The sequence below is a fragment of the Rutidosis leptorrhynchoides genome, chromosome 2 (genome assembly GCF_046630445.1).
Source record: "Rutidosis leptorrhynchoides isolate AG116_Rl617_1_P2 chromosome 2, CSIRO_AGI_Rlap_v1, whole genome shotgun sequence".
Lineage (NCBI taxonomy): Eukaryota > Viridiplantae > Streptophyta > Magnoliopsida > Asterales > Asteraceae > Rutidosis > Rutidosis leptorrhynchoides.
In genome coordinates, this window is record NC_092334.1 from 506,922,712 (window position 1) to 506,950,447 (window position 27,736).

Sequence of the window (27,736 nt, forward strand, 5' to 3'; positions counted from 1 at the left end):
TAATGAAAACTCACGCATATAAATATTGTAAAACAGTTAATAAAGCATTTGCATGTATTCTCAGCCCAAAAATGTAAAGAGTAAAAAGGGCAAATGAAACTCACCTAATGTATTTTGTAGTAAAAATAATATGAATATATTGAACAATGCAGGGTTGGCCTCGGATTCACGAACCTATATCATTTGTATATTTATTAATATACATAGTTGTAATCGAATAATTATATATATGAATTTATTAGTTATATTCGTTTTATTTTAATAATGTATATATATGTTTCTTTGTTAGATAAAAATATTAGTTTTCGTTATGTTATATGTATTAAATATATTTTTTTAATATATATATATATTATTTGTTTGTAAAAAAATATAATAAGTTTAATAATACTGATATAATTTTAGTAGTGATAATAATGATAATACTAGTATTATTAATAATGATAATAGTATTAATGATTTTATTAATAATAAAAATTGATGATCGTTTTTAATAGTAAATCTTATAATAATGATAATAACAGTTTTTAAATGAAAAGATTAGTGATATTAATAATATTAATTATAGATAGATTAACCCATGCTAATATTTGTACATGATATTAAATATAATGATAACATTAATAATCATAATCATAATAAGAAAAATACTTAAATGATAAGATTAATAATAACATTAATAATAATGAAAAAATCATATTTGTCTATGTATTAATAATAAATAAAAAGTGTACCATAATACTTATATTTGTAATAATGATCTTAATAATTATAATACATATACATATGATAATAATAATAATAATAATAACAATTATAACATTGATAATAACAATAACAATAATAATAATAATAATAATAATAATAATAATAATAATAATAATAATAATAATAACAATAATATTAATAATAAAAGATAGAGAAACTACCTTCAAAAATCGATTTTAAAAAAAAAATCTTGTACTAGACTCGAACCCATGATCATCTCGAAAACACGCTAACACCCTTAACCAATTGAGCTAATGCCCATTTCCTGCTTATAATCCATACCCAATTTTATTTAAACAGTTTCAAGTGCTCATCTTCTTCTTCCCCTTAACTGAACGAGCCATTAACCAAATTCCAAATAACTAAATTATACGATCAATTTAAACTTGTATTGAAAACAAAACATTTTACGTGAAATTGGATTGGGTTAACAGAAAAGAAAAATAAAAAAAAATAACAGAATAATAAACTTGCTGTACGAAAAAAAATAATAATAAGAACATAAAATCGAACTTCAACTTAGAGATGTTTTGAGACCTCCAATCCTTCATGAAATATTTTCTAAATCGCCACTAAAATATTATGGAAATAACAATTTAACTGGAAACGAGGTATAACTCATCAATTCGAAGGAAGAACAAACGTTTGACTTTTTGATTTGAAAACTTTGACTCGCGAATTCGAGTTTGATATCAAAAATTAAAGCTTGAAACTTTGTAGATAGTTTTAATAGGAGATTCCTAGAAGAACTGCATTTCTGCTTTTTTTAAAATTGACCTGACTTCGAAACTTGGATGTAAAGTGGAAGAACAGAGCAGTTCTTCATGTTCTTCGTTGTTTTCTGACTTAATTGATCCATTTGAAGAATGTAAAAAGTAATTTGTAATTGTTAATCGAAATGTCGTTAACTGGTATCAAATTACACTGAATGAAATCATGTTTTGTAGAAGTTAGATGTCGACATATAATTATTCGATTAGTACAGATATATAATAAAAAATATAAAGCAGAATCGATGATTAACAACTATTTGGATTATCCTTCTGATTATATTTGATTTGTAATCCATATTATAGGCAAGGACAAGAATCGACTGTAGTTCCTGATTGAGATATGTAACAGATTACGTAATTCATTTTATTTATATAAATCCGTATATGTATTTATATATTTAAATATCTATATAAATGAAATCTGTATATATCTGTATACTGTAATTATATATAAAAATGTGTTTCTAAATATATATATATATATATATATATATATATATATATATTCTGTATTTATATTTATATATGCATACTTGTATTTCGTATATACATATGTGATTACGTATATATTTGCATTTGTATCCTTATATATCATTATATATGTATATATATTTATTTGTGTATCAATTATATAAAGAAGCAAAATAATATTCAATATATACACATTAGTATTTCATATTAATTTTTATTAATAATAATGAAACTAATAGTAATAATAATAGAATTAATAATAATAATAATATTAATAATTAATAATTATAATTATATTTATAATAATCTAACTTACTAATAATAATAATAATAACATTAATAATAATATCAAAATAAAACTAGTGATAAACATAATAATAACAATAATTTGAAATAAAGATAATAATAATAATAATACAAATAATACTTTTTAATGATATTACTAATAATAACTTTAATAACATCAATATATATATATATATATATATATATATATATATATATATATATATATATATATATATATATATATATATCTAATTATATTTCAAGTTATTATTATATATTCATATATTCAAATATATATATGTATTTAATTACAATTAGTGGTTCGTGAATCATCGTGAGCAGTCGGGGTTTAATGAATGTAAGAAAAACAGTTCAAAAGTTTTGAGATTCAACATTATAGTCTTTGCTTATTGTGTCGGTTTCATATACAGATCAAGTTTAAATTTGGTCGGAAATCTCCGGGTCATCACAGTACCTACCTGTTAAAGAAATTTCATCCCGAAATTTAAGTGTGGTTTTCATGGTTAACACTAAAAATGTTTTCATGATGAATATGAGTTGATAAATAGAGTTTTATCTTTATTGAATAATATAGACAAAACGATTCGTTTATGTGAAGCGTACTAGTGAAGCTGTCACAAAAGATTGAGATAGAGATTTAACTTTTGACGTAGTCAGGGTTGAATTTAGAAAATAAGGTGCGTCTTAACTTTTGACGTCGTTTTGATTGAATTCCGGAATTCAAGGAAATTAAAAGAAAATCTTAGAAATCTATAAGATCTGATTCTTCGGGATTTATGGAATTTAAGATCTCTTTAATTAAATGCGATCATCTGTCCGGATTGCTCTGTCTGACATTTCCACTATAAATGAACTTCTTTCGTTTCATTATTTCTCACCACTCCCATACTTTCTTCCTCCATTCATACTTCCAAATCATCAGTCAATATGCTTCATCCAGTTTTAATTCTGGATATTTTCCTGACTTTCATATCGATCATTCTCCTTTTTCATCAACCACCGGAGAAATCTGTTTACTTCTACTTCTCTCTTGGGGTTATCGTGTTTATCATACTCCCGTGTATTTATATTGCTATTCGTATTAATGTACACGGTTTGTAATTTCAGTGCTGTTATCGGGCTTTATATTTTCTCTTATATTTTCGAGCTCTTTGCCTTTTTATTCTCCTCTCGACTCCTAGTAAGGCGAGCAACGGTCCAGAATTCATAGATATGAATTTCGAAATGAACATAGTTAATGTTCTAAGAAAGAAATGGTAATAGCACGATCTTGATTCGTCAAATTACCAGAATATCTGGGAAAGATAGAACTATCAAGAAAATATGTTCTTGATATGTTTATATATCAGATAAAATGTAAGAGTCGTGTAACATGGCACATGATGACATTATGATCTGTGAATCATCACGTCCCATTGGAAACTCAGCATGACTTACTATAATATAATCACGTTGATCAAGTGTCATTATATTATACTAACTCATACATCAATTTCCAACATCACTTCAAAATTCATTCATAATTTATACTTAGATGTTACAGAATATTGAAAACTAAAACAGTTTTCAATATGATGTAATACAGATAGCACGAAGAGGTATATAATCTCGGACGAAAATATTTATGAAAATATCCTCAGAAATATCGAAGATATTGATGATGATATTTGAAATTTCTAAGTTCGATGGTTGATGGAGAAAGATTTTCCGCAAGATTTTAACATGACTCCGGAGCAAGATATTCTCTAAAGATTTCAACGGATCCAGAATTACCTTGATTCTTTGAATATAGGGTATGGTCCTTGTATTTGTTCTTGGTCTCCTTCTTGGTTAGCTCAATCCGTTTTTCAGTTCCAACTTTTCTGAGCTTTTCCAACATACTATTCTTTATTATCAAACTTTCGACTATTAAGGTTATTTACGGTTATCTACAGTTTCTGCTACTTCATTCAGTTTTTTTTTTTTTAAAGTTCAATGTATTGATTCGTAGGCTAGGTGCTTTTCAAAATTTCAGAATTGAAGATCGTACTTCTAGGGGGTAAATGTTATACGTATACATATAACTGTTGATGTAGACATGCTGCAAGATTTCAAAATACTGATTGCTGATTCTCGGTATTGGGTAAGGCAATTCTCGTTACAAGATGCGAATGAGTATATGATAACGTTTCAATGAATAAATATAATGATTTATCGAAGAGATTTAAACCAAGAAGCAATGAGGTTGCTGGAACTTCTACTAGTAATATGGTAGAATATGAAAAGTTCCTTGGTAACAATAAAAGAGCACGCATATATATCAAGGTTATAATAAGGTTGTTTCGAACGAAAATCGAAGTTGATTTGTTGGAGCTGTGACAAAATTAGCTATCTTGAACAGGGGTTGCAAGATTATTTTCGGTAATTATAATGCTAAAGAAGCTAGCACAGATACGTGTTAAACGTTTACTCAGGTTTCGAGTATTTTCAGGTGCATGACTATATGCATCAATCTTTTCTTCTGTAGATGAAGTGCGGTTGGTTCATCCTCTCGATTGAGGTGTTTTCAAGAATCATGAAAGGTTTGAATCGCAGATTGTAATCGTCAAGATACAAATGAGGTTTAAGATGAAATCAAGTGGCAAACTTGAAAAATTGTTTAGTTTCATATATTATAATCAATATTTTAATTCATTTTAATTGTCCAATGCTGGTAGTCCTCAGTTGATAGTCCACAGTTAGCAATTCAATAATTCATATATAGTTTAATATATAATATTCGAATTAATTAATACGTATCGTGACCCGTGTACATGTCTCAGACTCGATCACAACTCAAATTATATATATTATTATAGAATCAACCTCAACCCTGTATAGAGAACTCGATCATTACTGCATATAGAGTGTCTATGGTTATTCCAAATAATATATATAAATGCGTCGATATGATATGTCAAAACCTTGTATACGTGTCCCGATATTTAAAGTGGGTAAAATAAATAACAGAAATTAAATAACGATAAATAAAATTGCGAGAATGTAAATTGCGATAATTAAATTGCGATAAATAAAATGTAATCAGTTAGCTAGGAACAATTAGCTAGGAACAGTTAGCGTGTATTCTTAACAAAATTTTCTCAAAGTTAATTTGTTTGTTTCTAACAAATTTTATTTTTGTCAAATGTTTTCTTCACTATGCCACTTGTTGGATTCTGATAAATCAAAATCCAAATATGAAATTGGATGAAAATGGTTATTCTGTGGTGAACGGATTTGTATAACGGTGAATGTAAGTAGGATAGTAAACGACTGTTGAATCAGCTTCAAAGAATGTACAGTGTAACTTATTGATGCGAAATCTGAATATTCCTCGGGTATTACCTACCCGTTAAATTATTTTCACAATTAACACTTTTTACGAAAGAATTTTTAATTACAATCTTTATGAAAACATATATACATATATATTTTCTTCAGATGTAATCATGGATTTAATGAGTTAACATAATATTAAACTCATTTAGTTTTCGGTTGGAACTAGAATAAATAATCTCTAAAACTTTAGAGATTACGTATTTGCCATGTCGAACGAAGATAAATGAGGTAGAACGATACGTAGAACGAAGATCATACTCAAAGTATAGATGGTGATATTGAGGCATGGATTGTTGATGGTACTGGTGCTGTTACTGATGGTACTGTTGGTGCCGGTGATGTTGCTGAAGTTGGTAAATTTTGCACCATATTCTCCAAAAATCATTACTCAGGCGCGACGCTCGTTGACTTCTTTGATTACTCCGGGATGATTGTCGGTAAGAACGAGCGAATGAATAAGGTTTAGAATCTAAAATAGTATGTAATCATGACGAGATATTCGGGAAATGAGAGTGAAAATGGTATTTCGGACTGGTTCACGGTAAATGCTTCAGGTTCTTCGTCAAGAGGGCAATTTGGTTGGTGGAAAGGAACGCCTCCTTTGCATCTCCATTGATTAAGTCGACTACGAACTCATCAGATGAATTGGGGATGGATGATTGGTTGATTCATTCTAGTGAAACTGCTTTCGGAGCTTAGGTGAAACTCCATATCGGAATAGCTGTCGGAATCCGAGGAATTCGAACTGGTTGAGGGATTCATCTCGTACGATCTGATGAAGGATTTTTGATAAGAAATAGATTATAGGATGTAGATTAGTACCCTGCACTACATAATTTACATATGCATATATAATACTAAAATCCATAAGTTACGGAGAAATATACGGAAGCTGTGAGGCAAAGGTAACAATAACAGATACACTAAGATATGAAGTAGCAGATACGCTAAGATATGAATTTTGTCTATACACAGTCTATGTAATAGAGGCAATAAGACGTGTCTAAACTTTAAGGATGATAAGAAAAAAATTTTCTAAGGAGGATAAGCAGATGATTTCCGACTAGAAATGATAAGCAAAACTTTTGACATGCAGACACGGTCGAAGTCCAGACTCACTAATGCATCCTAACGACTATCAGTTAGACTCACTAATGCAAGACCTGGTTCGCTAAGACCTCTGCTCTGATACCAACTGAAGCGACCCGTCCTAATCCATCTGGACGAATACATTACATTTGATTACATCACGAGGTACTTGACCTCTATATGATACATTTTACAAACATTGCATTCGTTTTTAAAAGATAAACTTTCTTTACAACGAAAAATGACGGCATGCATACCATTTCAGAATATATCCAACTATAATTGACTTAATAATAATCTTGATGAACTCAACGACTCGAATGCAACGTCTTTTGAAATATGCCATGAATGACTCCAAGTAATGTTTCTAAAATGAGCAAATGCACAGCGGAAGATTTCTTTCGTACATGAGAATAAACATGCTTTAAAGTGTCAACTAAAAGGTTGGTGAGTTCATTAGTTTAACATAAATAATCATTTCATAATTTTAATAGACCACAAGATTTCATATTTCCATTTCTCATAAACATACGTCCCATGCATAGAGACAAAAATATCATTCATATGGATTGAACACCTGGTAACCGACATTCACAATTTGTATATAAGAATATCCCCATCATTCCGGGATCCTCCTTCGGACATGATATAAATTTCGAAGTACTAAAGCATCCGGTACTTTGGATGGGGCTTGTTGGGCCCGATAGATCTATCTTTAGAGTTCGCGTCAATTAGGGTGTCTGTTCCCTAATTCTTAGATTACCAGACTTAATAAAAAGGGGCATATTCGATTTTGATAATTCAACCATAGAATGTAGTTTCGATCACTTGTGTCTATTCTGTAAAGCATTTATAAAAGCAGCGCATGTATTCTCAGTCCCAAAAATATATATAAAAAGGGAGTAATGAAAACTCACGCATATAAATATTGTAAAACAGTTAATAAAGCATTTGCATGTATTCTCAGCCCAAAAATGTAAAGAGTAAAAAGGGCAAATGAAACTCACCTAATGTATTTTGTAGTAAAAATACATGTGACTATATTGAACAATGCAGGGTTGGCCTCGGATTCACGAACCTATATCATTTGTATATTTATTAATATACATAGTTGTAATCGAATAATTATATATATGAATTTATTAGTTATATTCATTTTATTTTAATAATGTATATATATATATATATATATATATATATATATATATATATATATATATATATATATATATATATATATATATATATATATATATATATATATATGTTTCTTTGTTAGATAAAAATATTAGTTTTCGTTATGTTATATGTATTAAATATATTTTTTTAATATATATATATATATATATTATTTGTTTGTAAAAAAATATAATAAGTTTAATAATACTGATATAATTTTAGTAGTGATAATAATGATAATACTAGTATTAATAATAATGATAATAGTATTAATGATTTTATTAATAATAAAAATTGATGATCGTTTTTAATAGTAAATCTTATAATAATGATAATAACAGTTTTTAAATGAAAAGATTAGTGATATTAATAATATTAATTATAGATAGATTAACCCATGCTAATATTTGTACATGATATTAAATATAATGATAACATTAATAATCATAATCATAATAAGAAAAATACTTAAATGATAAGATTAATAATAACTTTAATAATAATGAAAAAATCATATTTGTCTATGTATTAATAATAAATAAAAAGTGTATCATAATACTTATATTTGTAATAATGATCTTAATAATTATAATACATATACATATGATAATAATAACAATTATAACATTGATAATAATAATAATAATAATAATAATAATAATAATAATAATAATAATAATAATAACAATAATAATAATAATAATAATAATAAAAGATAGTGAAACTACCTTCAAAAATCGGTTTTAAAAAAAAATCTTGTACTAGACTCGAACCCATGACCATCTCGAAAACACGCTAACACCCTTAACCAATTGAGCTAAAGCCCATTTCCTGCTTATAATCCATACCCAATTTTATTTAAACAGTTTCAAGTGCTCATCTTCTTCTTCCCCTTAACTGAACGAGCCATTAACCAAATTCCAAATAACTAAAATTATACGATCAATTTAAACTTGTATTGAAAACAACATTTTACGTGAAATTGGATTGGGTTAACAGAAAAGAAAAATAAAAAAAATAACAGAATAATAAACTTGCTGTACGAAAAAAAATAATAATAAGAACATAAAATCGAACTTCAACTTAGAGATTTTTTGAGACCTCCAATCCTTCATGAAATATTTTCTAAATCGCCACTAAAATATTATGGAACTAACAATTTAACTGGAAACGAGGTATAACTCATCAATTCGAAGGAAGAATAAACGTTTGACTTTTTGATTTGAAAACTTTGACTCGCAAATTCGAGTTTGATATCAAAAATTAAAGCTTGAAACTTTGTAGATAGTTTTAATAGGAGATTCCTAGAAGAACTGCATTTCTACTTTTTTTAAAATTGACCTGACTTCGAGACTTGGATGTAAAGTGGAAGAACAGAGTAGTTCTTCATGTTCTTCGTTGTTTTCTGACTTAATTGATCCATTTGAAGAATGTAAAAAGTAATTTGTAATTGTTAATCGAAATGTCGTTAACTGGTATCAAATTACACTGAATGAAATCACGTTTTGTAGAAGTTAGATGTCGACATATAATTATTTGATTAGTACAGATATATAATAAAAAATATAAAGCAGAATCGATGATTAACAGCTATTTGGATTATCCTTCTGATTATATTCGATTTGTAATCCATATTATAGGCAAGGACAAGAATCGACTGTAGTTCCTGATTGAGATATGTAACAGATTACGTAATTCATTTTATTTATATAAATCCGTATATGTATTTATATATTTAAATATCTATATAAATGAAATCTGTATATATCTGTATACTGTAATTATATATAAAAATGTGTTTCTAAATATATATATATATATATATATATATATATATATATATATATATATATATATATATATATATATATATATATTCTGTATTTATATTTATATATGCATACTTGTATTTCGTATATACATATGTGATTACGTATATATTTGCATTAGTATCCTTATATATCATTATATATGTATATATATTTATTTGTGTATCAATTATATAAAGAAGCAAAATAATATTCAATATATATACATTAGTATTTCATATTAATTTTTATTAATAATAATGAAACTAATAGTAATAATAATAGAATTAATAATAATAATAATATTAATAATTAATAATTATAATTATATTTATAATAATCTAACTTACTAATAATAATAATAATAATAACATTAATAATAATATCAAAATAAAACTAGTGATAAACATAATAATAACAATAATTTGAAATAAAGATAATAATAATAATAATACAAATAATACTTTTTAATGATATTACTAATAATAAATTTAATAACATCAATATATATATATATATATATATATATATATATATATATATATATATATATATATATATATATATATATATATATATATATATATATATCTAATTATATTTCAAATTATTATTATATATTAATATATTCAAATATATATATGTATTTAATTACAATTAGTGGTTCGTGAATCGTCGTGAGCAGTCGAGGTTTAATGAATGTAAGAAAAACAATTCAAAAGTTTTGAGATTCAACATTATAGTCTTTGCTTATCGTGTCGATTTCATATACAGATCAAGTTTAAATTTGGTCAGAAATCTCCGGGTCATCACAGTAACTACCCTGTCCGTGCTTTAAATTTTGAAAAATCTTAATTCGAGTTTAATTTTAAAATCCATTAATGCAGTGTAGTTAGAAAACTTCCATTTAATCTAACTGCAAAGGTTCAAGGTCCAATTTCATCTAACGAATTCAAATTTTTGAGTCAAAGTTTTTTTCAAAAAGTCAACATTTGTGTTCATGATTAAATTCGAATTCGTTATTATCTTTTAAGATAAATTGATGATGGAGAAAGTTTCTAGGGATGAAATGAAAACTTTTTCATGTTGTATGTTAGATCTCAAACGCTGTTAAATTCAAAATCACAATTCATGTTCTTCGTATTTATCAGAAACTGTTACAGCATTATATATTTTGTTATTTTATTTTTGTTAATCGATTCTCAATCACTCAAAACGTTTTTACTTCAACTGAAAGCCCATAAATTAATTAGTAAGCCGTTGTTATGTTTGATTAAAAACTGATTGATCGAGATTGAGTGAGAAGAAGAAGATGAAAATACACAGATAAAATACGGGGTATATATTCATATAAGGTGGAACTAAATCAGATAAACTGGATTGGTGTAGTGGTTTGTGGGTGTTCGGGTTATCGAGAGGTCTCGGGTTCGAACCCCGACAGGGACTTTTTTTTAAGCTCTTTTCTTAAAGGTAGCAATTTAATTATTTTGATTATTATTATTAATACTTATTATTATTATCCTTATTATCATTTATTATTGTTATTGTTGTTATTATTATTTTTAGTAGTAATATTATTCAATATTATTATGATCATTATTCTAATTATTACTATTAACCTAGTTATTATAATTATAACTATAAATGTAATATGTATTATTATTACTATTATGATTAAGATTGTTGTTATAATTAATATATAATCATTTATATTGTTATTATTATTAATGTATCCTTAGCAATATCATTAAAAGTATTATCATCAAAATTTGAGAATTTTCATTATAATTACTATGATTACGATTATCAATATTAATATTATTATTAGTATGAAAATGATACAAATTTCTATTAGTATTATTATTATAACTAAAATTTGTAATATCATTATTATCATTATTATTGTTATATGTACCATCTTAATATTATCATTTTTTTATTATTATTTAGATTAGCATTATCAGTGCTATTATGATTAAAACTTATTATCACTACTAATAATCTATTTAAAGTTATCGTTAAAATAAAAAGTATTATGATTATTAATAATATTAATATCATTATTATTATTAAAAGTATTATGTATGTAAATATAGAAGTTTTAAAAAATATTATTATTAAAATTATAAGTATATATTAACTACATTAACAAATTATTTTAGAAATATTTATATATAACAATTTAGGTATCTTTAATATGACATTAAACAGATATACATATATATTAAAATATTAATATAACTATAGAAATAATAATCATTTGAATGTATATACAACTTAAAAATATATTTTATTAAGATAAAAATGGTATAACTAATAAGTTATATATATATATATATATATATATATATATATATATATATATATATATATATATATATATATACTCATTCGATTACGATTATATGTATTAATGAATATACAAATGATATAGGTTCGTGAATCCGAGGCTAACCCTGCATTGTTCAGTATCGTCATATGTATTTTTACTATAAAATACAGTATTGTGAGTTTCATTTGCCTTTTTACCCTTTATATTTTTGGGCTGAGAATACATGCGCAATTTTTATAAATGTTTTACGAAATAGACACAAGTAATCGAAACTACATTATATGGTTGAATGATCGAAGCCGAATATGCCCCTTTTTGCTTGGTAACCTAAGAATTAGTAAACCGATCTACTAATTGACCTATGGGCCCGACGAACCCCATCCAAAGTACCGGATGCTTTAGTACTTCGATGTTGTTTTATATCATGTCCGAAGGATTTCCCGGAATGATAGGGGATATTCTTATATGCATCTTGTTAATGTCGGTTACCAGGTGTTCAATCCATATGAATGAATTTTATCTCTATGTATGGGATGTATATTGAAACATGAAATCTTGTGGTCTATTATTATGATTTGATAATATATAGGTTAAACCTATAACTCACCAACATTTTTGTTGACGTTTTAAGCATGTTTATTCTCAGGTGATTATTAAGAGCTTCCGCTGTTGCATAATAAAATAAGGACAAGATTTGGAGTCCATGCTTGTATGTTATTGTGTAAAAACTGCATTCAAGAAACTTATTTTTGATGTAATATATTCTTAATGTAAACCATTATTTGATAATCTATGTAATGCTTTTTAAACCTTTATCGATAAAATAAAGGTTATGGTTGTTTTAAAAATGAATGCAGTCTTTGAAAAACGTCTCATATAGAGGTCAAAACCTCGCGACGAAATCAGTTAATATGGAACATTTATAATCAATATGAACGGGACATGAAAGTTGGTATCAGAGCGGTGGTCTTAGCGAACCAGGTCTTGCATTAGTGTGTCAAACGGATAGTTGTTTAGATGCATTAATGAGTCTGGACTTCGACCGTGTCTGCATGTCAAAAGTTTTGCTTATTATTTCTAGTCGGAAATCATCTGCTTATCATCCTTAGGAAATTACCTGCTTATCATTCTTAGTCTAGACATGTCTTACTGCCTCTATTGCATAGACAGTGTATAGATAAATTCATATCTTAGCGTATCTGTTATTGTTACCTTTGCCTGACAGCTTCCGTAGATTCCTCCGTAACTTATGGGATTTTAGTATTATATATACATATGTAAATTATGTATTGCAGGGTACTAATCTACATCCTATAATCTAATTCTTATCGAAAATCCTTCATCTGATCGTACGAGATGAATCCCTCAACCAGTTCGAGTCCCTTAGATTACGATAGCTATTCCAATAGTTATTCCGACAGCTATTCCGATATGGATTTCCACTCGAACTCCAAAAGCAGTGTAACTAGAATGGAGCAACCAATCAGCCATCCCCAATTCATCTGACGAGTTCATAGTCGACTTAATCAATGGAGACGCGAAGAAGGCGATCCTTTTCACCAACCGAATTTACCTCTTGGCGCTAAACCTGAAACACTTACCGACGAACCTGTTTGTAATACTATTTTCTCTCTCATTTCCCGAATATCTCGCCAAGATTATATTCTATCTAAAATTCTAAACCTTATTCATTCGCTCGTTCCAACCGACAATCACCCCGGAATAATAGAAGAAGTCAACAAACTTCGCGCTCGAGTAATCAATTTCGAGAATATGGTGCAAAATTTACCAGTTTCAGCAACATTACCGGCACCAACAGTACCATCAGTAACAGCACCAGTACCATCAACAATCCATGCCTCAACATCTCATTTTGTACCTCGAGTATAATCATCGTTCTACGTATCGTTCTACATCGATTATCTTCGTTCTTCATGGCGATTAAGTAATCTCTAAATATTTTAGAGATTATGTATTCTAGTTCTAACGTTAAACCAAATGAGTTTAATATCATATTAACTCAATGAATCCATAATTACATCTGAAGAAAATATATATGTAAATATGTTTTCATAAAGATTGTAATTAAAAATTTTTGTGTACAAACTGTTAATGGTTAAAATATTTTAACGGGTAGGTAATACTCGAGGAATATTCAGATTTCACATTAATAAGTTACATTGTACATTCTTCGAAGCTGATTCAATAGTCGTTTACTATCCTACTTACATCCACCGAAATACAAATCCGTTCACCACAGAATAACCATATTCATTCAATTTCATATTTGGATTTTGATTTATCAGAATCCAACAAGTGGCATAATGAAGAAAACATTTGACAAAATAAAATTTGTTAGAAACAAACAAATTAACTATGAGAAATTTTGTTAAGAATCCACGCTAACTGTTCCTAGCTAACTGATTACATTTTATTTATCACAATTTAATTATCACAATTTTCATTCTCGCAATTTTATTTATCGTTATTTAATTTCTGTTATTTACTTTACGCACTTTATTTATCGTCATTTAATTTCTGTATTTATTTTACGCACTTTAAATATCGGGACACGTATACAAGGTTTTGACATATCATATCGACGCATATATATATTATTTGGAATAACCATAGACACTCTATATGCAGTAATGATCGAGTTCTCTATACATGGTTGAGGTTGATTCTACAATAATATATATACTTTGAGTTGTGATCGAGTCTGAGATATGTACACGGGTCACGATACGTATTAATTAATTCGAATATTATAAACTATATATGAATTATTGAATTAGTAACTGTGGACTGCTAACTGTGGACTACCAACATTGGATAATTAAAATAAATTAAAATATTGATTTTAACATATGAAACTAAACAATTCTTCAAGTTTGCCACTTGATTTCATCTTAAACCTCATTTGTATCTTAACGATTACAATCTGCGTTCAAACCTTTCATGATTCTTGAAAACACCTCAATCGAGAGGATGAACCAACCGCACTTCATCTAAGAAAGAAAAGATCGATGCATATAGTTATGCACCTGAAAACACTCGGAATCTGAATAAACGTTTAACACGTATCTGTACAAATTCCTTTAGCTTTGTTATTACCAAAAATAACTTTGACATCTCTTTCCAAATTAGCAAATTTTGTCACAGCTCTAGCAAGTCAACTTCGACTTTTCAGTCAGACAAGTCTTATTATAATCTTGATTTATAAGCTTGCCATTCATTATCGTTATCAGGGAACCTTTTATATTCCACCATATTACCAACAGATGTACCAGCAACCTCGTCGCTCCTTAGTTTAAATCCCTCCGACAAATCACTATATTTATCTATTGAAGTCTCATCATGTACTCATCCGCATCTTGTAACAAGAATTGTCATACCAATTACCGGGAATCAGCAAATCTGTATTGTGAGTCTCGCAACGTTTCCACATCAATAGTTATATGTATCCATATAACATTTATCTCTTAGAACTATGATCTTCCATTCTGAAATTCTGAAAAGCAACCAGTCTGCAAATTTATGCTCTGAATTTTGAAAAGTTGAATGAAGCAATAAAAACAGTAAACGACCTTAATCATCAGAAGTTTGATGATAAAGAATAGTATGTTGGAAAAGCTCAGAAAAGTTGGAACTGGAAAACGGATTGAGCTAACCACGAAGGTGACCAAGGACAAATATAAGGACCATACCATATATTCAAAGAAACCAGGTAAATTCTGGATCCGATGAAACCTTCAACGAATATCTAGCTCCGTACTCATGTTAAAATCTTGCGGAAAATCTTTTTTCATCAACCATCGAACTTAGAAATCTCAAAATATCATCATAAATATCTTCGATATTTCTGAGGATATTATCATAAATCTTCTTGTTCAAAATTAGTTATCTCTTTGTGCTATCCGTATTACATCATAAAGGAAACCATTTTAGTTTCTAAATTTCCTTAAAATTCGAGTTTGAATTATGAATGATTTTGAAGTGGTGTTGAAAATTGATGCATGATTTAGTATAATATAATGACACTTGATCAACGTGATTATATTACAGTAAGTCATGCTGAGTTTCTAATGGAACGTGATGATTCACAGATCATAACGTCATCATGTGCCATGTTACACGACTCTTACATTCTACCTAATCCCTAAACATATTAAGAACATATTTTCTTGATAGTTCTATCTTTTCCTTTAAATTCTGATAATTTAACCAATCAAGATCGTGCTATTACAATTTCTCTCTTAGAACGTTAGTCCTGTTCATTCAAAAATTCATACCTACGAATTCTGGACCATTACTTGCGAAAAGAGAACAAAAGCATGAAGCTCCAAAATAGAAAGGGGGTATAAATCGTAGCAAATAAGAGAGAGCATTAACTGTGGATGACAATGATTATAGGAGACAGAAGCAGGGACATTGAAATATAAGGGAAGATATAAAATCCAACAACAATGTAGAAATTACAAACCGTGGATATTAATACGAATAACAATATAAAGACACGGTATAATTAAGAATAGTATCACCCCAAGGTAATGATAGAAGTAAACAGATCTTCTGGTGAAAGATTGAAAAGAAGAATGACAGATATGAAGGTTAGGAAAGTATCAAGGATTAGAACTGGATTAAGCATTTTCACAATTATTTTTAGATGTATGAACTAAGGAAGAAAGTATAGAAATGATGAGAATAATGGAACAGAAGAGCTTAATTTATAATAGAAATATCAGATAGGGTAATCGAGGCAAATCACCGTATTTAATTATAGAGATCTTAATTTCTTTATTCGTCGAAGAATCAAATCTTTTAAATTTCGAAAATTTTCTTTAAATCCCTTGAATTCTAGAATTCAACAAAGACAACGTCAAAAGTTAAGACGCACCTTATTTTCTAAATTCCATCGTGACTACGTCAAAAGTTAAATCTCTATCTCAATCTGTTGTGACAGCTTCATTCGTACGTTTCACCTAGTCGAATCGTTTTATCTATATTACTTAATGATGATAAAACTCTATTTATCAACTCATATGAGTCATGAAAACATACTTATTGTTAGCCATGACCACCTCTCTCAAATTTCGGGATGAAATTTCTTTAACGGGTAGGTACTGTGATGACCCGGAAATTTCCGACCAAATTTAAACTTAACCTTTATATGATTTCGACAAGATAAGCAAAGTCTGTAATACTGAGTTACAAATTTTGAAACTGGTTATATGATTTCAGTTAACCTTTGACCATTCCCGACGATTCACGAACAATTGTGTGTAAATAAATATATAATTAAAAATAAATATAAGTGTACAAATAATATTAAATTAATAAAGTACGCTTAATCAATTGAAATTAAAAATGTAAAATAATAATTAGAATAATAAAGATACTATTACAATGAATATATATAAATATATATATGATATTATATGAATCTATATAAAAATTTTAATAGTAATTATTATATGGTAACATTTATAAAATATATAAATATTAAATATTCAATAGATGTATTCATATAATAAATGATATAATTAATAAATATTATATAATTAATAAATGTAATTACAAGTTTAAGTATAGTTGTTATATTATTATCATTAATACTAAAATCAGTATTATTTATATTATTATGTAATGCATAAATATGAAATTTGATACATTTGATTTGTTATATTATTATTATTATTAACATTATTGTTATCGTTGTTAATATTACTATAACCAGTAGTAAAATTATAATTGTAGTTATTATAATTAATTTTAGTATTAATATTTGATAATATCAATACCTTTATTATAAAGAATTATTATTATTATCATTATAAATAATTATCATTATTATTATAGTAATAAAATTTATTATTTATATCATTAATAATATTATAATTTGTATATTCTTTTATTATTATTATTATTATTATTTAGTATTATTAATAATAATATAATTATTATTATTAATATAATTATTAATTATTTATATTAATTATATAAACTATATAAACATGGAGATCGTACGATTTTGTTACACACATTAATCACACTATGTAAATCTTTGTTTCTGTCCCTTAATGTGATTACCATGCGAGTTTAATTCAACACAAAGAACCAAATACAGCTAGCTTTCAATATCTAAACTATTTCTTTTATTATTAATTTTTTTATCTTTTCTGACTAATTCAACGTGATCAACTGCTATAAACTCGATACATTCCAGTGTTAATGTTACCAGTGGACCTCACCTTCTCAATTATCAATTACATCCCCATTTACAGTTGTAATTTATCGTTTTTTAAAAATAAATAAATTGAAGAACTCGGTAACTACCCTGTTCGTGCTTTAAATTTTGAAAAATCTTAATTCGAGTTTAATTTTAAAAATCCATTAATGCAGTGTAGTTAGAAAACTTCCATTTAATCTAACTGCAAAGGTTCAAGGTCCAATTTCATCTAACGAATCCAAATTTTTGAGTCAAAGTTTTTTTTCAAAAAGTCAACCTTTGTGTTCATGATTAAATTCGAATTCGTTATTATGTTTTAAGATAAATTGATGATGGAGAAAGTTTCTAGGGATGAAATGAAAACTTTTTCATGTTGTATTTTAGATCTCAAATGCTGTTAAATTCAAAATCACAATTCATGTTCTTCGTATTTATCAGAAACTGTTACAGCATTATATATTTTGTTATTTTATTTCTGTTAATCGATTCTCAATCACTCAAAACGTTTTTACTTCAACTGAAAGCCCATAAATTAAGTAGTGAGCCGTTGTTATGTTTGATTAAAACTGATTGATCGAGACTGAGTGAGAAGAAGAAGATGAAAATACACAGATAAAATACGGGGTATATATTTATATAAGGTGGAACTAAATCAGATAAACTGGATTGGTGTAGTGGTTTGTAGGTGTTTGGGTTATCGAGAGGTCTCGGGTTCGAACCCGGGCATGGACTTTTTTTTAAGCTCTTTTCTTAAAGGTAGCAATTTAATTATTTTGATTATTATTATTAATACTTATTATTATTATCCTTATAATCATTTATTATTGTTATTGTTGTTATTATTATTTTTAGTAGTAATATTATTCAATATTATTATGATCATTATTCTAATTATTACTATTAACCTAGTTATTATAATTATAACTATAAATGTAATATGTATTATTATTACTATTATGATTAAGATTGTTGTTATAATTAATATATAATCATTTATATTGTTATTATTATTAATGTATCCTTAGCAATATCATTAAAAGTATTATCATCAAAATTTGAGAATTTTCATTATAATTACTATGATTACGATTATTAATATTAATATTATTATTAGTATGAAAATGATACAAATTTCTATTAGTATTATTATTATAACTAAAATTTGTAATATCATTATTATCATTATTATTGTTATATGTACCATCTTAATATTATCATTTTTTATTATTATTATTAAGATTAGCATTATCAGTGTTATTATGATTAAAACTTATTATCACTACTAATAATCTATTTAAAGTTATCGTTAAAATAAAAAGTATTATGATTATTAATAATATTAATATCATTATTATTATTAAAAGTATTATGTATGTAAAAATAGAAGTTTTAAAAAATATTATTATTAAAATTATAAGTATATATTAACTACATTAACAAATTATTTTAAAAATATTTATATATAACAATTTAGGTATCATTAATATGACATTAGACAGATATACATATATATTAAAATATTAATATAACTATAGAAATAATAATCATTTGAATGTATATACAACTTAAAAATATATTTTATTAAGATAAAAATGGTATAACTAATAAGTTATATATATATACTCATTCGATTACGATTATATGTATTAATGAATATATAAATGATATAGGTTCGTGAATCCGAGGCCAACCCTGCATTGTTCAGTATCGTCATATGTATTTTTACTACAAAATACAGTATTGTGAGTTTCATTTGCTCCCTTTTTAATTGCTTTGCAATTTACATTTTTGGGCTGAGAATACATGCGCTGTTTTATAACTGTTTTATGAAATGAATACAAATACCAAAACTGATTTTGCGTGAGTTTCATTTGATCCCATTTTTAAAACTCTTTAAATGTTTTTGGGATAAATAAATGAACTTTTTGATTTACAAAATAGTTATGTCAAAAATAAATTCTATGTTGAGTTGTATCAACAAATATTTTTGGTTACACCTCAGGTTGTGGAATAGAACTATTGATTATTATATGCTGTTTAGCATGGATTATTATATGCTGTTTAGCATGGATTACAAATTACGAATTATAATCTGAGTTGTATCTTTAAATATTTTTGTTACACCTCAATGTAGAATAATTTTATAAAATGTTTTATAAATCTATGGGCCCGACGAACCCCATCCAAACTACCAGATGCTTTAGTACTTCGATGTTGTTTTATATCATGTCCGAAGGATTTCCCGGAATGATAGGGGATATTCTTATATGCATCTTGTTAATGTCGGTTACCAGGTGTTCAATCTATATGAATGAATTTTATCTCTATGTATGTGATGTATATTGAAACATGAAATCTTGTGGTCTATTATTATGATTTGATAATATATAGGTTAAACCTACAACTCACCAACATTTTTGTTGACGTTTTAAGCATGTTTATTCTCAGGTGATTATTAAGAGCTTCCGCTGTTGCATAATAAAATAAGGACAAGATTTGAAGTCCATGCTTGTATGTTATTGTGTAAAAACTGCATTCAAGAAACTTATTTTTGATGTAATATATTCTTAATGTAAACCATTATTTGATAATCTATGTAATGCTTTTTAAACCTTTATCGATAAAATAAAGGTTATGGTTGTTTTAAAAATGAATGCAGTCTTTGAAAAACGTCTCATATAGATGTCAAAACCTCGCGACGAAATCAATTAATATGGAACGTTTATAATTAATATGAACGGGACATTTCAATCTAGTTCTAATTTCTAATCCTAATCTTAACCCATCTTCAAGCCTTATCTCCTAGTAATCCTAATGTGTTTATGATTCTTGTTAATCCCCTATAAAAATAACCATTAGGCTCCCTAATATGCATCACAAAATTTAACCCACAAACCTCCCTCTTTGCTTGTTTTGTTCGGCATTTGAAGACCACTCCCATCCCCTCTGTGTTGCTCGACAATTAACACTACCCACACCACCACTTAGTCGACTTCAACCTCACCCAACACAGCCTCCAAGTTTACACCCATCATCAATAAAAACCGCCCTTGTCGCCACCTGCAGCTGCGTTTTTGCAGCCATCATCACCGCCACCCACAGGAGCTTTTCTGCTGTCAAACCGCCGCCCAAACCACCTCCTGCAGCCCCGTTTGTCGCTGTTACAAACCGCCACCCAATAGCCCATCTTTCTGCTATTTTTCTGCTGTGATTCGTGACCCAAAACAGTCCACGAATCACCGGTTTAGCTGCGTTTTTTCCCGCTTGTTTGCGTGACAAAACAGACCCAAGAACCATATGTTTGGGTCATTGTTTTTGCTGGATTTTTGTCTCTGTTTCGATTTATAAACATCACCTTTTTCTTGGTCTTAATCTTCCTAAGGTATACATAGAACCCTAACCTAATGTTACTTATTAAATTATTACTTTAATGTATTATGTTGTTAATATTGATCTTGATTATGAAGTTAGTTGTTATAGATAAAGTATTATGAATGAACTATAAATAACTATGATGATCATGAAACTAGATAATAATAGTTAAAAGTATTATGAATATTAATGAGATAATGATGATTAATAGTTTATGGATTAATGATTATGGTTAATAAGATTAAGAATGTTGAATTAGAAGAATTATGATTAAAGATTATGAATTTGAATATGATATTTAAATAAGAAGGATATGTTTTTATGTGATTAATAAAAAGATTATAATTTGTGATAACATGAATATGGTAAATAATGTTTGAATGTGATTATGAATTATGAATCTTGTAAAAAAAAATATAAATATAAATATACATGTATGCATGCATGCGTGAGGTATATGTATATATATATACGTTTAGTGTATATATGTATGTGTATGTATACGCGTGTGTGAATGTATATATGTATATGTACTTGCAATTAATTAATGAATATGTATATGAAATTGGTAAATGCAAAAAGAAAAATAGTATGAGTATGTGTATGTATGTCGTGCATATGAATATAGGTATATATAACTGGTGATTATAAAAGTGGATAAGTAGTTGTATGGATATATATATATATATATGTACCACCTTATATATATATATATATATATATATATATATATATATATATATATATATATATATATATAACACATACATAATAAGTACATATATTATAGCTATAAACATATACATAGAATATAAGAATAAAGAATATATGTATGTATCATGTAGGTATATATATATATATATATATGTAACACATGTATGACTATATGTATGTAACACGTACAAAGATTATATTATATATGTATACAAAAACATGATAAGATTTCATAATGAAGGTTGATTAAGTAAAAGGTAATTAAAGGATAATAATACTATTACTATAACTTGTAAACCTATCTATATGGTAATACCTTAATTACACTAAGTTATATTATCACCTATATATGTAATTATTAAGTACTTTAATAATTCATTGTGTTTATACATCTATAATGTGAAGGTTATAATTAAAGATAACGTACAAAGTCTACAAACTTCACCGCTACTTACGGTCGTAAGAGGATGATGTCTAGGTTGCCATTTATGGGTAAGCTTGTTGATCTCGAATGCCATGACTTAGATTCTGGTCAAGAGTCCTGGACCCCCAGTTACATCTGGTCATCCCTGACTTACTTGATTGCAACGAAGTTTGGGCAAGATTGTACAATGTCTTTGTGAAGAATTATAACCCGAACTTACTTACTTTAAGTGGAAGCTTTCCATAAATAGTAAGGTTTCAAAAATGGAAACTTTTGAGAAATAGGAACTTTCCTTAAAAACCGTCACTGTTAATATAGTTGTTATATTAATAAACATACTTTATGTCTGTTAGACATTAACTAACCAAACGTTATATCTCTAGGTTGAGATCTCCGATCACTTACTCCGTTCATTCTTCTTTGCGTGGAATAACTTACTTGCTGCTAAGGTGAACTTCATAGCCCCACTTTTTAACTTTCTTTATATACTTATTTTGAACTTTGGAGTGAGACACATGCTTGCTTTTAAAACTGTTTTACGCTTAGACACAAGTACTCTAAACTGTTTAACTGTGCTGCCATGCTATGTTTCATGCTAAATCCTTACCATGATATCGTTAATTTCTTAGTGTAACGCAAGCTTAGTTAATGTGAGTAGGCCTATTGAGAGGGACGTCTCTATCTAGTTGACCTTTAGTCAATGGATACATATTAATGATTCAACGACACGAACGTGAAGTGTTTTAGGGTAACCTATGTTTAGTCTCGATATCATTGGAACGATGTTGCTACATCAAACTTGATAACTAAATCTTGTGGTCTAAAAACAATTATAAACATATGTTGTTCACCCAACCATTTTTAGTTGACACTTTAAGCATGTTTTATCTCAGGTGAAGATTGCTAGAGATTTTGTGCTACTTGGACTTTGCTGCTTTTGGAGTCCGCATTTTAGATTATTGCATTAAAATATTTATGTTACATTTACATTTTGGTTTTACATTTGTATTGACTATTTAATTCCGCTGTGTTAAATACATTGGTTTTTAATAAAAAAACGTCTCATTTAGAGTCGTTCTCGCTGTACACTTGTGTTTTGGTATTGGTTAGTCACATATGACCCCCGGTCCCATTTAGGGGGTGTGACATTTAACTCACATTTTGATAAATTTTTCTCTTCAAACAGTTTTCAATATATAATTGGTTCAAAATGATGGATAATTGATTCAGGTGCAAATAACACATGGTTTCCAATTCTCAAAAGTTAAATAAAGTTGTTGATGTTTCTGATTTAAATTTAACTGTAAATTATCCAAATGGCATTGTTGCTAGAATTTTACAAATGGGAAACTTAAAATTGTCTGGTGATATTGAACTGTATGATGTGTTGGTTATCCCTCAATACTATATTAGTTTACTGTATGTGAATAAAATGATTAAAGATAGCAACTTAGTTGTTAGTTTTGATGCAAATAAATGTTATATTCAGGATTTAATACAAAAAAGACTGATGGAGACTGGTAGTGAGTTTGATGGTCTTTACTTCTTTGATGAAAGTTTTAATGGTAAGATGTTTAAGTGCAATATGATTTATTCAAATTTATCAAAACATAAATTGTGGCATGAAAGACTAGGTCATCCTACTAACCAGGCTCTAAATGAATTAAGTGATAAACTTGGTTTTAACAAGATTAATGACAATAATGAACCATGTGAAGCAAAACAAACAAGAGATCATTTTCCTTTAAGTGACCATAAAACTAAAAACTTAGGTGACTTAATTCATCTTGACACTTGAGGTTGTTATTGAGAAAAAGTAAAGAGGGGTTTAAGTATTTTCTAACTATTGTTGATGATTTTTCAAGAGATGTCTGGACGTACTTATTAAAAATAAAAGAGGAAGTTTTTGGTTATTTGAAGTGTTTTATAATATAATTTTAAATCAGTTTGGTAAAACAATTAAAGTGAGTAGAAGTGATAATGGAACATAATTTTTGAATAATAAAATGAGTAGTTTTGTTAAAAACAAAGGCATTATACACCAAACTACTTGTACTTACACCCCACAATAAAATGGAACTGCTGAAAGGAAACATGGGCATCTTTTAAATGTTGCCAGATCCCTTATGTTTCAGGGGGGATTACCTTTGTATTTGTGGTCTGAGTGTATTCTAACTGCTACTTATTTGATTAACAGGCTTCCTTTATCTGTTTTGTTTGGCAAGTTTCCATATGAATTGATTTAATCTAAACATTTTTTTCCTTTATTTTTGTATTTATTTCTGGGTTAAGAATGTGCAGGGACTGAAGTTGTCAATTCCATACTTAAAGTTTTGTGGTTGAACTGAAAAAAAGGAAAAGATTGGTAATTGAAGCTAAACAAGTCTCCAAGGGCCTCTCTACAATTAATTTATTTTATAAATTTTTTTAATTGTTTAGCATCTGTTTCATTCTCTCTCATTTCATTCTACGGTTTTTGATCTTGATTCTTCAAATATGTAATTACTTTGAGTGTTGATCAACTTTAAAACTGTTAAACTTGCTTGTGAGGATTACTGTGTAATTTGGTTTTTACTGGTTCATAATCATTTGATTGTGAATCCTGTTTAGTCATTTTTTACTTCCTGTGATTCAAAGTTTTGCTTCCTGTGATTGGAAGATTTATTTATGTGTTTGTTCAGTTGTTGTTGTTGTTGATATCTTCGTTAATTGATTTGAATTCCATTGGGGTTTTGAAAAGAGTGATAGGAAGACTTGAGATCGGGAATTTAGACGGGATAAACGATGGAAATACAAAATGGAATTAAGTTTTGGGGTCTAATTGTACAGACTTTTAAGTTGGACAAAACACGACATGTGCAGTTCACGTAAGGTCACTTAACGGCCCATGTTTATCGATTGTTAAATTCAGGGTCATCCATGAAATAACTTAAAAGATCGGGGTCAACGAAGTTAAAAAAATAGTTTAAGATCACATACAATATTTGATATAAAGTTCATGAAATATCGACAAGATTTTGTCTAATTCTTATGAGCTTAAACTTATTTTGTTATGAAGTGAAGCTAGTATAATTGTTTGATCCATGTAATAAAATCAAACTTTGAAAACAAAATTACATGAAGCAACATAGTAAAATTATTGAATTTTGATATATCTATTATAAAAGTACATTTGTGCTAGGTTTACTAGATGATGGTTATATCACCAGAGCCATAGGGTAGGGCGACATGAGCGACCGTTCATGGTATTTAAACGAGGCGTTAAATATGAAGTCAATTTTCTTTTCTTTTTTCACAAAAAAGAATTTGGATAAGTTGCTGGTTGAATAAATTGTAAAGAAGGGAAAAAGAGGAAATAAGAAGAAGAAAGAAGAGGAAGATGTAGTTAGGATGTGAAGGTGTTTATTAAATGGTTTCACTCAATAATCCAACCGACAAAATGATTTGGTTGATGATCATGTGTGGATTTTTCATAAGGTATCATTCATAATCTACAAATAATGAGAGGTTTAAGGATCTTAGTATTTAGTTCTCCAATCCAATTATCGTGAATAACCCAGATCGATATGATAATATCGATGGGGTGGCTAAATGGTTAAGTCCACCATCAATGACATTCACCGATTGATGGCCCAAAAAGGTTGTAGGTTACCGTCGACTTAAACTGATCTGTTAACCTTGAAGATGAACAATGGCGATGTTGATTAATTACGTAACTCGACTGCCAGTTTATTCGACATATTGTATTCTACGTTATGTGTTTTCTGTTATGAGGGTTTAGGGTTTGTATTATAGGCAAACCCTAACTGTAGAATCATCTAAGATTGTGTTAATCCTTTCCATAACTAACTTCCCCAAATCCCGGATATAATTATAGAAAATATATTATCCTTGGCCAACAAGGAATTGATATCCGACCAGGTAATTATGCCCACGCCATCCCCATGCATTCCGCATACCTCATGAAAACTCTGCGCGAGGATAGATCCGGTCAAAGATATCGCGTGGAAACTCTGCATAATAGTGCATTTTCATGTGTGAAATCCGCAGGTGCTGATATGTGCATGATTAAGTCCCCCAATTCAATGTTATACGAATCAAAGCGCATGATATCGAACTCTTTACGAAAAAACCTGATAAACGTAAAAATTTTCCAAAAGACGACATGTGTTAAATGTCTTGCTCGCTGTTGCTAATGTTGCTGTGGTGTGAACATTGAATGATATTGTTGAAAAGCTAGAGCCACCTGGATAGGAAGCGTAACAGTTGTACAGTAAATTGGTATTTGGACACAGTAAACAATATGAGGACCAGATGCTTCACTATTTGGTCCGATCAAAGAAACCCTTAGATAAGATGTTGAGCAGTTAAATCCAACTGTCTCGGAGCAACCAGAGTATTTCAACGCGGGGGTGTTATCCCATCCGAGAAGAGTGGCTTATACCTAGGCATGATATCACCCTGCCAGGGTATCCCATAGTAACTGGAGCTAGGTTCCGTTGTTGCAGTATGCCCCCTAATCGATTCCGTAGACCGGGTGTTAGGCGGTTGGCTTCCTTGACCATCAAAAGTTGATGGTCCTGACGAACTCATCTATTACCTGTTAAGAAAAATTTAATTTTTTCGGTTAGAAACGAAGAAAAATTCAGCCTTATAATTCGTAATCAGCACTTATGATTTCATCAATGATCAAAAAACATCAAAGTGCTAGAATTAATTCGACTCTCAATGAAAGCACCAATTGATCATGCATGGAGTTTCTATAAGAAATATCATCCATAATCTACGAATAATGAGGGGTTTAAGGATCTTAGTGTTTAGCTCTCCGGTCCGATTATCGTTAATAACCCAGATCAATATGATGATACCGATGGGTTGGCTAAATGGTTATGTCCACCATCAATTTCT